The following is a 15,738-nucleotide window of genomic DNA, read 5'->3' on the forward strand; positions in this document are numbered from 1 at the left end:
GACATTGACCTGGGTTCAAATCTTCTTGGCTCCAGAATTTGCAAGCCATGCAAACCTCTCTGGACCACAGTTTCCTCATCTGTAATATGGGAATGATAATACTGATGTTGCCAGGCTGTTCTGAGCAATAGAAAGAACACAGTAAAGTATCGAGCACATGACAGGTTTTCAGTAATTGACAGCTTCTAGTAGTAGTGTCATTGTTCTGATCAGGACTATTATTGCCATCACCATAAACCCAACGAGTGACAGTAGGGCCATGGGCTAAGACTAAAAAATTGATTCATGAGATGACCGTGTTACATGAGATTGTGACTTTTGCAGACCATCTGCATCTTTGCAATAAAAGTTTATTTGCACCTGCATTGATTTCATTTGTCTTGTGACCATCATTTTCTTACAGGCTTTAAGCCTCTGTTGCTAGACATAGTACATAATGCCCGTGTAGTTTCAATGCCCATCCAGTTTTTGGGCCTTGAAAAGGGAGAGTGATTTGAAAGTATTCTACTTGAATTCTTAGTGAGAAAGATCTGAAAACTCTGCCCCTCCCCTTGCCTCCCCCAAGAAGTCTGAGAGATCAAAACAAATAATCTTTCTCTCTGCATCCCTTAAACCCAACTTAAGAAATTAACGAAGGAAAATGGATAGAGTGAAATAAGACTCATCGAGAAGAAATGGGAGCCTCCTAATTGATTCCCACAAAGCTGCTGGTTATTTACAACTAGAAAAATTGCCTGCTTGGAGATACCAATTCAGCGCTCTGGTTCCACTGGCTTGACAGGAAAAAGTCACTGTGCCTGGCTGGAAAAGCTCTTAGGGAGGAGGAAAGTAGAGTGAATTACATCTGACTTTTTTTTTTTTTTTTTTTATGACTATTTCTTATTTTTCTTAAAACTGTTCTTTTTTTAAAAATTAATTAATTAATTTATTTGGGTCTTCGTTTCTGTGCGAGGGCTTTCTCCAGTTGCGGCGAGCGGGGACCACTCTTCATCGCAGTGCACGGGCCTCTCACTGCCGTGGCCCCTCTTGCTGCGGAGCACAAGCTCCAGACACGCAGGCTCAGTAGCTGTGGCTCACGGGCCCAGTTGCTCCATGGCATGTGGGATCCCCCCAGACCAGGGCTTGAACCCGTGTCCCCTGCATTGGCAGGCAGACTCTCAACCCCTGCGCCACCAGGGAAGCCCACATCTGACTGTTTAGCACCATCTCATTCATAGATTTCTGCCTTTTCCCCCAGTGGATCATTCGCAGTCTCTTTTTTAGTATATAATTGTTCATTTTAAATTTTCATGTTTGCTCTAGCTGGGTGTATGTTAATTACTGGCAGTCTGTAATTATGTTGTCTATTTGTCATTTCCATGGCAGCAAGGGTAGTAAGCTAGAACTCTTCCAATAGCAAGAATTTTAATTTATAATTCCCTCCCCCCAAACCATTTAGAAATTGATACGTTTCACTCACATTCTAGATGTAGTTCAGTAAATGCCATGTTATTGATGTTCATTATCAGGTTTTAAGCTAAGAAATGCCGCTGTACTCTAACTTAGAGATTCCCAAATTTTGGCGTATTCATTCAACCCACAGCCACTTATTGAGCACCCACTGCACACTAGGTGCTTGGGATATATTCTCTGAATAGAACAGACAAAATAAAATATCCTGTAGTTCTCTGTGTAACCGAAGGACTGCCCAGCTGACCCCTAAAGCCACTGTCTGGCTGGCGGCAATGGCTGTGTGTCCCCTAGGCTGCCAAACATTTGTCTGTTCCCAGCACTGTAATAATGAGGAATATGGTAAGAAGTTAGAAGCCACTGGCAATTAAAGTTATTATTTCACATTAAAGTCCCCCTATATGATATTGGTAGCTGAGACATACATGGAAAACATAATAGTTTAAAGATCATCAGATTAGTTCCAGATATCCCCAGGATCTGGGTGCAAATTAAATTAGAGATACATCAAATTGATCCAATCAAGAAACAGGGCTGGGATTAGGGGGCATGTTCTTGCTGTATGGACCAGGTAAACAGAGTGACGGTTGATACTGCCTGAAGCCACATGCCTCAAAGGAAGTTCCAGCACCCTAGATTGAAATTGACCCCTGGAAATGATTCCCAAGACTGGGCTGTTCTGGTGCTATGAGTACAGAAGGTGGGGACTTGGGAAGGGTCTAGAGTGGAGCTGAAGACTAAAGGTTCAGTGAAACTGATTTAAGAGATGGTCCTGCTGGTGGATAATGCTGAAGAGCAGGTGCTTACAGGAGAAGGGATCTGGGGGAAGTTAGGCAGTTGGAAATGCTCTCTCTAAAAAAGGCATATGGGGCTTCCCTTGTGGCTCAGTGGTTGAGAGTCCGCCTGCCGATGCAGGGGACATGGGTTCGTGCCCCGGTCCGGGAAGATCCCACATGCCGCGGAGCGGCTGGGCCCGTGAGCCATGGCCGCTGAGCCTGCGCGTCTGGAGCCTGTGCTCCGCAAGGGGAGAGGCCACAACAGTGAGAGGCCCGCGTACCGCAAAAAAAAAAAAAAAAAAGTTCCCCATAGTCATTCAGCAACTTTTTTTTTAGTACTTACAGAATGTGCTAGAGTGTGAACAAGACAGAGGTCCTGCCCACATGGAGCTTCCATTTCAGTGGGGGAAGCAAGACAGACAAATAGGACAGACAGATGGACAGATAACCAAATGTGATATAATACAATGTTGTACAGTTATGAGTGCTACAAAGAATTATAAATGGGATAAAGGAATAGAGTGATCAAGGTATCCTACTCTATTAGTCGTTTTTTGCACTTCACTAGTTCTCAGTATGAGAAGAAGACATTAAGGGGAGGGGTGGTCACGTTTTGTTCCTTTGGGGTTTTTTGGTTTTGTTTGTCTTCCCCCAAATCAGTACAGGGCTTTTAGTGCCTCTTTAAAATATCACAGAGAGGTCTTAGGAATCATCTGGCATCTTGTTGTTGCTGTAGCTGGATAACTTAAATCGTATTCATCACCTGCCGAACTGGTCCTTCTGCAGAGATGTAGATACCATCTAAAATTTTTCTAATATTCTTGTTTTCAACTGTTGTGGCTTGCTGAATCAAAGCAGCTGAATTTGATGCAATTTCAATGTCATTTTCTTTGAGAATTAACTCACCTTTCTGGGCTTGAGGTACTGAACAAGCGACGTCTGGCCTCACCTAAACCCGGAGCATCTATTTTTTGCCCAAGAAATTTCAGATTTCAACAAGAGACCTGTTCTGAATAACAACATTGATGGGGAGATGAGCATACACAGACCTCATTTTGTAATGGAAACCGAACATAACACCCTTGATCATGTTCTGTACGTGATGCAGATAGTCGGAAAGTGGCCAGTTTCTTTCTGTATCCCCGCCATTTGTCAACCTGGAGCCTCTTTCTTTTCTTTCCAAGGAAACTGAGTTCTACATTGATATGATTGAAGTCCCTCCAAAAGGCTCTTCTGGTTCCCTTCACAGTAATTGTGTGGCCCTTCACACAGTAATTGTGTGATGTCAGAATTTTCTGGAATATCTGCAGTCTGATTGCTGAGAATGGCCTTCATTCTCACAGTAGCTGCAGCAAAGAACAGTTTTTATTTTTAACAAACCTTGTGAGATAATTGTAGATTCATATGGAGCTGTAAAACAATTGTAATTCAGAGAAATTCTGTTTCTCCCAATGGTAACATCTTGCAAAACTATAGTATAATATATATAATCTCATCTGTATCTACAAAAGAATCTTGCTGGGGTTTTGATAGGAATTGCATTAAGCCTGTGTATCAGTTTGAGGACAAATGACATCTCTACTATGTTGAGTCTTCTAATCCATGAACATGGTATACCTCTCTGTTTGTTTAGATCTTCTTTGGTTTCTTTTATGAACATTTTTGTAGTTTTCAACATATAAGTCCTATACATGTTATATTTACTCCCAAGTATTTCATTTTTCTTGAACAATTGTAAATGATACTACTTTTAAATTTTTGGTATCCATTCATTTAATGCTAGCATATAGGAATATAGTTGATTTTGTATGCTTATCTTGTATTCTGAGACCTTGCTGAATGTACATTTTAGTTCTAGGAGGTTTTTTTTATTTTTCTAGGAGGTTTTTTGTATATTCCATAGGATGTTCTATGTAGACAGTCTGCAAATAAAGACAGTTTTATTTCTTCCCTTTTGATCCATATGCCTTTATTTCACTTTCTTGCCTTATTTCACTGGTTAGAACTTCCAACACTATGTTAAATAAGAGTGGTGAGAGCAGACATCTTCGCCTTGTTCTCAATCATAGGGAGGAAAGCATTCAGTCTTTCCTTATTAAGCATAATGTTAGCTGTAGGGTTTTTTAATAGATGCTCCTTGACAAGTTGGGTAAGACCCCTTCTACTCCTAGTTTGCTGGGCATTTTTATCATGATTAGATGTATTTTTCATGTGCCTTTTCTACATCAGTTGATATGATCATATGATTTTTCTTCTATAGCCTGTTGACATGGTAGATTACTTTGATTGATTTTTGAATACTGAACCAGTCTTCCATCCCTGGAATAAACCCCACTTAGTCACAGTATATAATTCTATTTAAATATTCCTGAATTATATTTATTAATATTTTGTTAATTTAGTCTGTACCTTGCCTTTTTTATACGGTCCTTAGTTGGTCTGCTTTCTTCTCTCTACCTTTCAGAGTCTTCTTATGTTTGTCTTATATTTAATGTCCATCCTTTTTAGTTGTGTTTGGTGGGAAGAATAGGGAAAAGTATGTCTATTCCATTTCCTGGAAGCAGAAGTCCCTTCAGATGGTCAATTTTTAAGTATACTTTTAAGCAGCTGTATAATTTACTACCAGAAAAAAGAAAATCCTGAATTCAGATCTTCATGAATAAAAATGTTCAACCAAGTTAACGGTTTGACTTGCTTGATTCTAAAAGAAGCTGAACAAAGAGATTTAGGCTGAGCAAAAAGGTGTAAACATATCAGGTCTTAAGTGTCACTCCTGTACTTCCCAGCAGAAGAAAGACCTGTTAGGGTCATCAAAGCGTCAGGGACACTATACAGGCTCTTACCCCAGCAGATTGGCACGCACCGATAGAAGCCTTTTGATGAACTTCAATCCACTGTCATGCCGACAACATTCACTTAAATTGCATTTCCGGGACTTCCCTGGTGGTGCAGTGATTAAGACTCCACGCTCCCAATGCAGGGGGCCTGGGTTTGATCCCCGGTCAAGGAACTAGATCCCACGTGCATGCCGCAACTAAGAGTTCATGTGCCGCAGCTAAGACCTGTTGCAACCAAATAAATAAATATTTATAAAAAATAAAATTGCATTTTCTTCAAGCTGTTGGTAATACCAGATATTTACAAAAAGGTGCTGTAGGCACTGCCGCATACTCTCAGTTGCCTATCAACAGTTATTTGCCAAATAATTGTGTGTTGGGGGACCTGAAACTTAGGCCAAGGGGGACTTTTCTTCTGTTGTAGACAGATGATGATGACTGGTCAAGGAGATGAGTTCTCAGAGGGTCAGTGAGAATCTCTTCTGCATCAAAAGAGCTCCCATTCTTCGCTTTCATTGGTTGGCTTATTTTTCTGCCTTTCTTATGATTTCCAAGAAATATGGCACGGTAGTAGAGGTCACAGAGATTCAGTGGGGGAATCAATAAGCCACGGAGTTCTAACAGCCCCTGGTTTCAAAGGTCCCTCTCCATGGTGAAGTTTTCAAAACAGCAGATATTTTCCATTCTCCTCTTATCTTCCTGCTGGCTTACTTTAGCATATCTTTGCACGCACCTACTGTGAGTGCAGTGATTGAGTAAGAAATGATCCCTGCTCTCAAGGAGTGGTAGGCAGAGAGGGTACAAATGACCATAGTTCAGGGGTCACCAAGGAGCAGACAAAATGCCATCAAAGGTCAGATGCAGGTAACCTGGCTTTCTGCTGGTGAAATTTGAGCTGGTGCTTCAAGAGTTAGGAGGATTTCAGCAGCTGGGGGTAGGGTGGCACTGCTGGCAATGGGTGGGCCAAGAGGTGAAAGCATAGGCACGTCCAGGGAACATAGCACAGAGCACGTAGGGCTAGACTGAAGAGAGAACAGCGCTTTCCTCTCCAGCGCTCACCTGCCCAACCATTGAAAATAAACATCTTTTCCCCATATGACTGTTAGAACCATAATGTCTTTCCACTTATGTTTTTCCTTCCACTTTACCTAAAGTGGGCTTTTGTCATCCCCTCATTCATTTGTGCACTTGAGTTAAGACTTCAAAGTGTGCTAACCTACCTCGCGTTAGGGGTTGAATTGCACCCTCCCCCCCAAGATATGTTGGAAGTCCTAACCCACCCTTCGGTACCTGGGAATGTGACCTTATTTGGAAATAGGGTCTTTGCAGATGGAATCTGTTTATGTCTTGTAATCAAGATGAGGTCACTAGGGTGGGCCCTGATCCACTGTGATTGGTGTCCTTATTAGAAGAGGGAAATTTAGACACAGACACACACGGGAAGAACTCCATGAGATCATGGAGGCAGAGATTGGAGCTGCAAGCCAAGGGGTGCCAGGATGGGTGACCAGCACTGGAAGAGGCAAGGAAGCGTTCTCTCCTACGAGTTTCAGAGGGAGCATGGCCCTGCCAGCACCTTGATTTTGGACCTCGTTGTTTTAAGCTACCCAGTTTGTGGTTCTTTGTTATGGCAGCCCTAGGAACTAACCTACCTGGTTTATACCCGGCCCTCTACTCGTGGAATTCGACTTGGATTCTACAGTCTGTCAGGGAGGTTCAGTTGTGCCTGTTGAGGTCACATCGGTGGCTAATAGGTGGTCTTTGTTTGGGAATTTGATCATCAGAGGGGCTCCTCGGTTTTCTGGTCTTTAGGCTGAGGTTTCTGGGATCTCCATGGAGGACAGTGAGCTGGTGACAGAGGGTGGAGTGAGCAGGCACAGCCGACTGTGACGTGGTTCCCATTAGAAAATTGGAGTAGATGGGAATTAAAGGGTTCTAGGGCAAAAGACTTCAGAGTTCATTTATACCAACTCTTCCTCCTGCCTCTCCCTGGAAAGAAGTATCATGTGACCCATCCAAGGCCACTCTGCTAGTAACAGAGTCAGGACTTGAATTCAGCTCTTAAATCTCACATCCGGACCTCTAAGATTTCTACAGGGACTCTAAAGTCTGTGGTTCTGACTTCAGAAAGTTTTTGGGGGGTCACAGCATTTTAACTTATACCTTTAGACTCTTCTTTATTTACTGGGGCTGGTGGGGGGAAGAAGGAAGAGGCACTTTAAGAAAAAGCAAAAAAGGAGAACATGTTGACCTTCAGGAAAGGGATTTGAAAGAATAAGTTTATGCATCTTTAAAATAAAAGACCCAAGGGTATTTAGTTTTACTCTGTGTCACTGAAAAATAAAATCCACCCCAGCCTCAAGTGGATAGGAAGTTCCAGCTCACAGGTTCATTCACTGACCGTCCGACCCACATGTTGCAGAGGGTAGAGTTTATAAAATCAGCAGCTATTATATGACCTCAGACACCACAAGTTGCACTTTCAGCCAAATTCTGAGTTTCCTGTCCCCCCGCAGGGTGGAGTAGAGCCACTAACGTTGTTTCCATAGATTTCATCTTTCCAGGCTTGGTTTAAATCTCGAGTGCAGGGTGCCAGGTAGATTCATTATGGCAGTAGCAATGCACACACGCCATCATGGTAGCTTTAAATCAATCTCTCTCCTAAAGGTTCCGAGGAATGTCACTTACAAGGCACATTGCTTGCGTGAGTGTCCTTTGTGTTGGGTGCCCTGGAATGTAATTTCTATCAGGAAGACGTAAAGGAGACACGGGGAGGAATCATTTTGCTTGACGGCACACTTTGAAAGGAAGGGGAGTTTGTTATTTTTTGTTGTTACTATGATTGTTTCTTGGGTTCCTCCAACAAAGAAATGCTGTGTGGCTTTCAAAAGTCTCCCCGTGTAAATGCTTCCCGTCACCAGTGATCAGCGTCCTGCCATTTTGAAATCCAGAAGTGGCTTTAGCAGCCCTTATGACATAATCATTGCCGGGAGCTGGAGACCAACCTCTCAGAGAAATTGACACTCTCATCTTCCATCTACGTGTATGCATTCTAAGTGCTGGTGCGCTGTCACTTTAACAAACTGTCACCCTGAAATCGGGTTGCTTCATCCAGTGCTGCAGAAAAACAAGGTTAGAAGAGCAGGGACTTTTGTTGATAGTGAGCAAGTGGGATTTGTTAAACCAATATTGAAAGGTGGTTTGCACAACTCTCGGCAGCTCATGTTACTTCTGGAAAGATGTGGTCTTTCAGCCCTGGTTGGCACAGATACAGTTAAAGTTGCATCAGGACCTTTGTTATATAATCCTTCCCGGTTATATAATTTGGGGTCCTGTTTTTTCTTGCCCTGGTTTATATCGATTGAAACAAGGATAGAAGATCACAACAGTTCATAGTTTCCTGTAACAGCGGAGGCAGTAATGTTATTGATTAAAGCACGTGGGATCTATTGGTTGTCAGTAATACTATATACAGGATGAACTATGTGTATGTGAACAGTTTGTGTATGAAAAATATAAAATGAGTTTCAGACATATCATCCTACAGATGAGCAGTTTAAAAGAACTGACTTTCAGACTCTGGCTTATACGAACCTTCTGGTCTCAGCCCATGTCTCTAGCCGGTCAGAAACTAGAAGCCAGCCTAGATATGGAAACGTACAATATGGTAAGGACTCTTTATGGCTGCCGTGAGTGGCCCCTATGACTTTTTCCAGGCCTGGCCCAGATACAGTTAGGAGACGTTACAACCTAAGGGCGGGTAGGATTCTTGAGACTTCGGTTCACACTTCCCTGCAACACTGAGCTCACCTATCTCTGAAGTGACTGCTATCACCTGCCTCTATCTTGGCCGCCTCCCAGTTATTTCAAATATAAATTTAGTAGCCAATAATTTGCGGCCCCCAGCCAATTGATTTGAGCAGACCTAGAAATCAATTACACCACTGTCCCCCTACTCCCACCCAGCTCAGAGGCACCCCTAAGTAGGCGACATGGATCAGAAAACAGTACCACATAGGGCAGCCACGCTATTACTTGACCTACTTCTGACTCCAGATGCGAGGGTTCTGTGTCTGTCCCTTCCAGGGCCCCAGCACCCTGACTTTCTGGCTGGGACCTTCTCAACAGCTGTTGGTCCTCAGGGAGTGGTGCCCACATCCTGCTCTAACAAGACTCTAGTTGTCGGAACGGTGAACCGTGAAGGACACACCTTCCACGCTGCCAGCACATCAGATCCGACCCCCACCTTTGCCCCTTCCCCACCACTTGGACCTGGACCCACTCTACTCCTTTTCATCCTCAGCCACCCTCCCTCTCAGGCTTCTTAGCTCCTGCCACCTCCCTGCCACCCCCTCCCCAGGCCTGACTGCTCTTGACTCCCAGAATTCACTGTGGCCAAGAAGCCACGCTAACATCTTTCTACAAAACAGTAATATTTTGCTTCACATACTTCCTAAGAAGCAAGTACTAACATCAAATCGGGTTGTGGGTAGTTTCAGTTTTCTTCTTCATACCCTTCTTTCTTTCTTTTTTTTTGGCTGTGCCACACAGCACGCAGGATCTTAGTTCCCCGACCAGGGATCGAACCCACGCCCCCTGCAGTGAAAGCGCAGAGTCCTAACCACTGAACCACCAGGGAATTCCCAACCGTTCTTTCTTTAAGTCAGATTTTCTACAGTGAACATGTACTATTTTTTTAAGTGGAAAGAAAAAATATATATTGTAAAATAGCAGTTGGGAAGATGGCAAATAAAAACAAGTAGTCTTTGTTGTTCAGTAGAATAACAACAACAGTAAAATCACCCCAGAGTAAATCAATGCAAAAATATGAGGCAGCCTTGATCCTCCTCGTCAAGTAATAAATGGCCTTTCACAGGTGAGATGAGGTGGGACGTTACCGTCATTACCATCAACCTCCAGTCCTGAAACCTCTGCAGAGATGCTGGGCATGTACTACTCCAGTAGACACCATGGGAATTTATTACAGGGTTGTTGGGAGGCTCAAATGAGAAAATAGATGTGAAAGTACTTTATAAATGGAAGCTATTATTTTCAACAAAAAGTAGAGAACTTTCATCTACATTGGGAGACAAGGCAGAACATTGTAAGGATGTTTATACAATTTAACATAGGGGGGAAGATGTGGCCATTACGATCTAAGAACTTAAGTTCATCTATTCATTTGATAAATATTTATTGGGGCCTGGCACAGTTCTTGGTGCTTGGGATTCATCAGTGAAGAAAACAGACACAAATCCCTGCCTCGTGGAGCCTCATGAGGGAAACAGATGAGAAACAAAAAAATCTAATAAATAAAAAAGTGGTCATCAAAATAACAACAGTAAGTAACACTCCAGTAGTGCTTATTTTGTGCCAGGCATGTATGTAATATATTTAATCCCAAATACTCTATGAAGTAGATACTATTTTCAACCCCATGGTGGGGGGAAATGACCCACAGAGAGGTGAAGTGACTTGACCAAGGTCACGCAGCTAGTAATGCTGGCACTGGAAATCAGTTTCACAGAGGAAGTTAGTGGGTGAGAAGCCAGTGGAGAAAGAAAGGAACGGGGTAAGGGGTTATCCATTCAGCAGACATTTCTGAGTGCTCGGTGCCTGGCACTGTGTTGGATGCCTGGGATATAGAAATGCAAGGGGCATTATCCCTGCCCTGGAGAGGTTCACAGTCTCTTAGGGGAGATTAGGGGTACACAGACATATGAGCAAACCATGTGGTGTGATATACCTTCCTCCTTGGTTACCTAGGACAGCAGAGGTACCATACTGGAAAAGCATTGCTTTCTGTGACACTTGTGTTTTGGACTAGTGATTTCATGGCATCAGCGGCCTTACGTTTGTCCAAAGACCATTGATCGTGGTGTTGTACTCTCTCTTTCACTGCAGAACTTTAGACATGAGAGGCTGATCAAGCCAATAGCTACTTTGGTTAGACTCCAGGCCGCAAAGCCAAGGCCCTTGGCCTTCCTGAGCTGATCCCTCCCGTCTGCACCAGGAGGGCCAGTTCAGTTCCCCTTGATGTCTGTCTGTTTAGTTGGTGTCTGTGGTGTAGTCGTTGTTCACTCTTTTGAATGTCACCCGTCCCTCCTTTCATCTCTCATTGACCTCAGAGAGTGTCACACGGAGGGACAACCCTTTGCATCCCCTGGCTGTTCCCAGCCCTGCCCACGGTCCTCCATCCCATCATTGGCAGAGGTGGGCCAGGGAGACCTCATGCCTACTGAGGATAAGCCATTGCAAGTTTATTTCTTGCTAGTGAGGGGTCAGTAGCGTTTGGTTCGTGCCCGGATACAGCCTATTTATTCCCAGAGCTGAAAGTCACAAGGACTTAATAAATGCTGTGGTGCTGTAGGGTTTTTGTTGGTTTGAGGTTTATATTTGTTTCTTTACTTCTTTTGTCTGACAAAGTCTTCTGAAGAGGTGAATTGTTTTTGCTTTTGCTCTGGATTCAAGAGATGAGTATTATCGTGGGGAAGTTCCCCCTTATCTTACCCCAGGGCAACCACTCTTAACCTCTTTTCTCATAGACATCAGTGCAGGAGGATGAGATCATTAACATTCAACATCCATCATAGGTCAGGACTGCCCTCCCCTCTTCAGGGCAGCTGAAGGATTTCCCTCCGTTAGGCCCATGGTGGTTGTTTTGGTTGCTTATGAGAAGGCCTGGCACTTTATGACTGTTATTTCACCTAGTTCTCAAAACAACCCATGTTAGGGTGGAGAAAACCCAGGCTCGAGAAATAAAGTAATTTCTTCCCAGACACACAGCACACAAGCAAGTAGAACAAGACTGAAACCCAGATTTTTAAATTTCCGTTTGTTTTCTTTCCAATAGTCTTTCTACTCCAAGTACTCTTCTGTGGGGCAATGAACTGAGTCTGTCTTCCTAAAAAGTGTCCTTTTTTTAAACACTTAAAAACACTTCCTTGTTCCTGCAAGCCACGCTTCTGAGTTTGATTGTTTGCGAGGTTTTTTTTGTCTGCTGGTTGGTTCGTTGGTTGGCTGGTTGGTTTTTTGGTTCCTATTATTAAGCTAGAAGGGGCAGGAATGAAGATTTTTTTCCTGGTAAAATAAGAAATTGCCTTCTCTCTTCAAATCTGTGCTTTTCTATCTCTCCAACAAGTTGAAGATGATATTAAAAGAATAGCTCTGTCTTACAGATTAACAGTGCGACACAAATTATTTAAACGCACGTTTTAAACTGTAGAAATAGACTAACTGGTGATCCTTACATACTGTGACCTCGTTAGTTTCTCAGACATTACCACATTTTGCAGTAAATAGTATTGACCAGACAGAAAGATAGGTTCATAACTGCGCAATCAAGAACATGTTGGGGCTCATCGATGAGGTTTAGGGGGTCTAGACAAATTCCTGAAATTGTGTTCAAAACATGTGCCTTCCTGAGCTTTTCTAATTAAAGAATCCTTCTTTTTCATCAGACCCTCAAAGGACGTGGTCACCACATCAGCATCTTCAAACAGCACATACTTGTAATCTCACAGTTGCCCTGGGTCAGGAATCCAGGCCCAACTTAACTAAGCCCTCTGCCCAGGGTCTCACCAGGCAGCAAACAAGTGTCTTAGGGCTGTGGTCCCTTCTGGAGTTGAGTCCTCCTTCAAGCTCATATAGTTGCTGCCAGAATTCAGATCCTTGTGGTTGCAGGGTGGAGGTCCCCTTTTCTTGCTGGCTCTCGGGCGGGGTAGATATCCACATAGTCCCTGCCACGTGGCCCCCTCCCAGACTCTCACAATCAGGCAGCTGCTTCAAGGCCAGCAAGAGAATCTCTCATTCGGGTCTTCTGCGACACAGTACTACCTGATGTAACGTGACCCAGGAAGTGACTGCCCATCACTTTGCCGTATTTTATCACTAGAAGCAAGTAACACCTTCCGTCTGTACTCAAAGGGAAGGAGATTATACAAGATCATGACCCACCGGGGGTCTCCTTGGCCTTTGTCTGACATAATCATCTCCTGAAAACTCAAAAGAACCTCTGCTCTGGAATCTTTGAAAAAAGACAGCTGACATCCTACAAACACGTCGTTAGTTCACTGAGGAGTCGCATCATATCCGTGGGAAGAAACCCGACATGACTGAATGGGGAAAAATTGATCAGTCTTATTTTATCTAGATGGAGTCAGCGCCGTGAAGGGAGTATTAAATGAGAGAAAAGAGCTGATTCTAGGCTGTGTGGGAGAAGATCCACAGCAAACATGTGTTACGGCCTATGTCAATATCGTGGCCACGCTTGCTCTATTTTTTGAGACAGAAAGATCATGGTTTGGACAAATGAGAGGCAGCCAGACCCCAAAATAACTTCAGACTCCTCATTCCTGGGTGCTGAGGGGGTAGCTGCATGTTGACTGAGATGATTCTTGGTTTATTTGGAGTCTAAATCAGCGTTCATAAAAAAGTTCGAAATTGAATGTGAGTTGGTCTGTGGTAGAATTTAATGGGATATTCCCAGAGTTGCTCTTCCTTCTAGCTCTGTTTTCTTAGTGTATCAGTTTCCTCGGGCTGCCATAGCAAAAGTACCACAAGCCAGGTGGCTTAAAGAGCAGCCGCTTATGCTCACACGGTTCTGCGGCTGGAAGTCTGAGATCAGGGTGTCAGCAGGACCGTGCTCCCTCTGAAGGCTCTGGGGAAGGATGTGCTTCAGGCCTCCCTCCTAGCTTCTGGTACTTCCTTTATTTCGGAGGCATCACTCCCCTTTTCACATGGCATTTCCCCTGTGCTTCTGTCATGTCGGTGTCCAAATTTCCCTTTTTTATAAGGACACCAGTCATATTGTATCAAGGGCCCAACCTACTCTAGTATGACCTCATCTTAACTAATTCTATCTGTGATGACCCTGTTTCCAAATAAGATTATGTTCTGAGATGCTGGGTAGGACTTCAACACGCTAATTAATTGCGTGGGTGGTGGTGGGGGAAGTGGACACCATTCAACCCATAACACTTAATGAAGAATAATTTTAAGTTTTCCTGATAGTCATGTTGTTCTGGCAAGTAAATCAAAGTCTCCCTGGTGGATCGATGGTCAGAGATCATTAGATTCCCCTCTCTCCCTCCACCCTCTCATTTGGGAGTTTACTATTTTCTCACTAGAATGGCATCCTTGCCTTTTGGACTTAATTTTAGAAATAAAACAGCTCTCATTCTACGTCTAAAATCGGTCAGTCATAACCCTATTTCTGGTAGTGGGACGCTTATCCAGAGGTCAGTTATCTGGCAACCTCACCTATAAGGTAGGTGGGGAATAGAGAACCAAGGTCACAGAGAAAACAGAAAAAAGGCTGAGCAAAGATGTCACAACAGTCACAAAATAAACCCTTTTAAGAGAACCCTGTGGACTTTTGCTCACATCCTATTGACCTTTACTCTGCACATAATTCTAACAGACTTTTAAAGTTCACAGGACAGTAGAAGCTCAATATGTGAATGACAGACTCAGGGAAAATTCCAAACTAAATTCAGTTTAAATATTACTTCCATTACGATGCCTTCATCAGTATCTTCCTCTGAATTCCAGTATTATTTTATACCTTCATGAGTCACTTGTCACCTGTTTTCTAACAATTTGTATCCATATTCTACTTTGTTTACATATCTTAATCTCCCCTACCAGATGCTTGTAAGAGCTGGGACATACCCAGTTGTGCCTAACACAATACCTGACACACAGTAGGTACACCAATAAATTCGTATTGAAGACTGAATAACCAGAAAGGATAAATTTTTACGTGGACAGTAATTAAGTAAGATAATAATGTAGGTGCCTAATAATTTTAGGCAGGGTGGAGTTTCAAAGCATGTTGAGCAAAAAAGATTCCTCTGATATTTCCTTTTTAAAATTAATTTTTATTAAAGTTACAAAATTTGAAACCTTACCTTTCATTAGGCTTTTAAGAGGTGGTCAGAAGATCTCAATTTATTTATTCTAGCAATTTTTAGCAATCACTTTTAAGGGGACCTTTTATTAATGCTCGGTCTGATTTGCAAACTTAGTTAATTAAACTCCTTTAAACATTTTAAACCACATTTGTAAAGGAAATCGAACATATTAAATGTATAAGTACTCAATTGCCTGACTCAACAAACAAGCCACCCAGAGCACTTAAGCAATTCTTATAAATCTAATTAAGCTTCTAAGTATGTTACACCCTACGGTCTTTTAAGTTTTCTTCTACTGTATATGACTTCAGTGAGATTTTGATTTAAAATCAAAGTCTCAATTGGTTATTTAATTCCACGGTTTAAGTTGATGTTTCAAGGCTGGTCGTTATTCTTACGGGCCAGTTCTCTTAGTTGTAGCAAATATTTAAAATATTAGCTCTACATTGATTTCTTTTAAAAAAAAAAATTAATTTGACAGATCTCATTTTCTTAACCATGTTTGTACTTTATTCTAAATCTTCTCTGGGTTAAAAAGTGCTCACTCATATTGTCCAAGAAGGAAAAGAAGGACACCCTCCCCTCTGCCCTCCAGAACCTTCTGCACATCAGGGATCTTTGGAAACTTCTATTCACCAGCAGTGCCTCCCCTCCCGTCCGTGACTGTCCAGGGGAAGAACTACCACAAATCCCCATCAGGTGGTCCTTGGAGGGACCTCCCATGTACTTCTGGCAGCTTTTTTTTTTTTTTTTTTTTTTTTT

General features: G+C 42.8%; 1 protein-coding gene and 1 pseudogene across 3 annotated transcripts in view; one reads left to right on the forward strand and one right to left on the reverse strand.

The window, feature by feature from the left end:
• FOXN3 (forkhead box N3) overlaps positions 1 to 15,738 on the forward strand; it is a 403,658-nt gene that overhangs the window by 321,770 nt on the left and 66,150 nt on the right. The gene's annotated exons all lie outside the window — the stretch shown is intronic.
• LOC103084308 (60S ribosomal protein L9 pseudogene) lies at positions 2,971 to 3,560 on the reverse strand (annotated as a pseudogene).

This window comes from Lipotes vexillifer, unplaced genomic scaffold (assembly GCF_000442215.2).
Source record: "Lipotes vexillifer unplaced genomic scaffold, Lipotes_vexillifer_v1.1 scaffold751, whole genome shotgun sequence".
Classification (NCBI taxonomy): domain Eukaryota; kingdom Metazoa; phylum Chordata; class Mammalia; order Artiodactyla; family Lipotidae; genus Lipotes; species Lipotes vexillifer.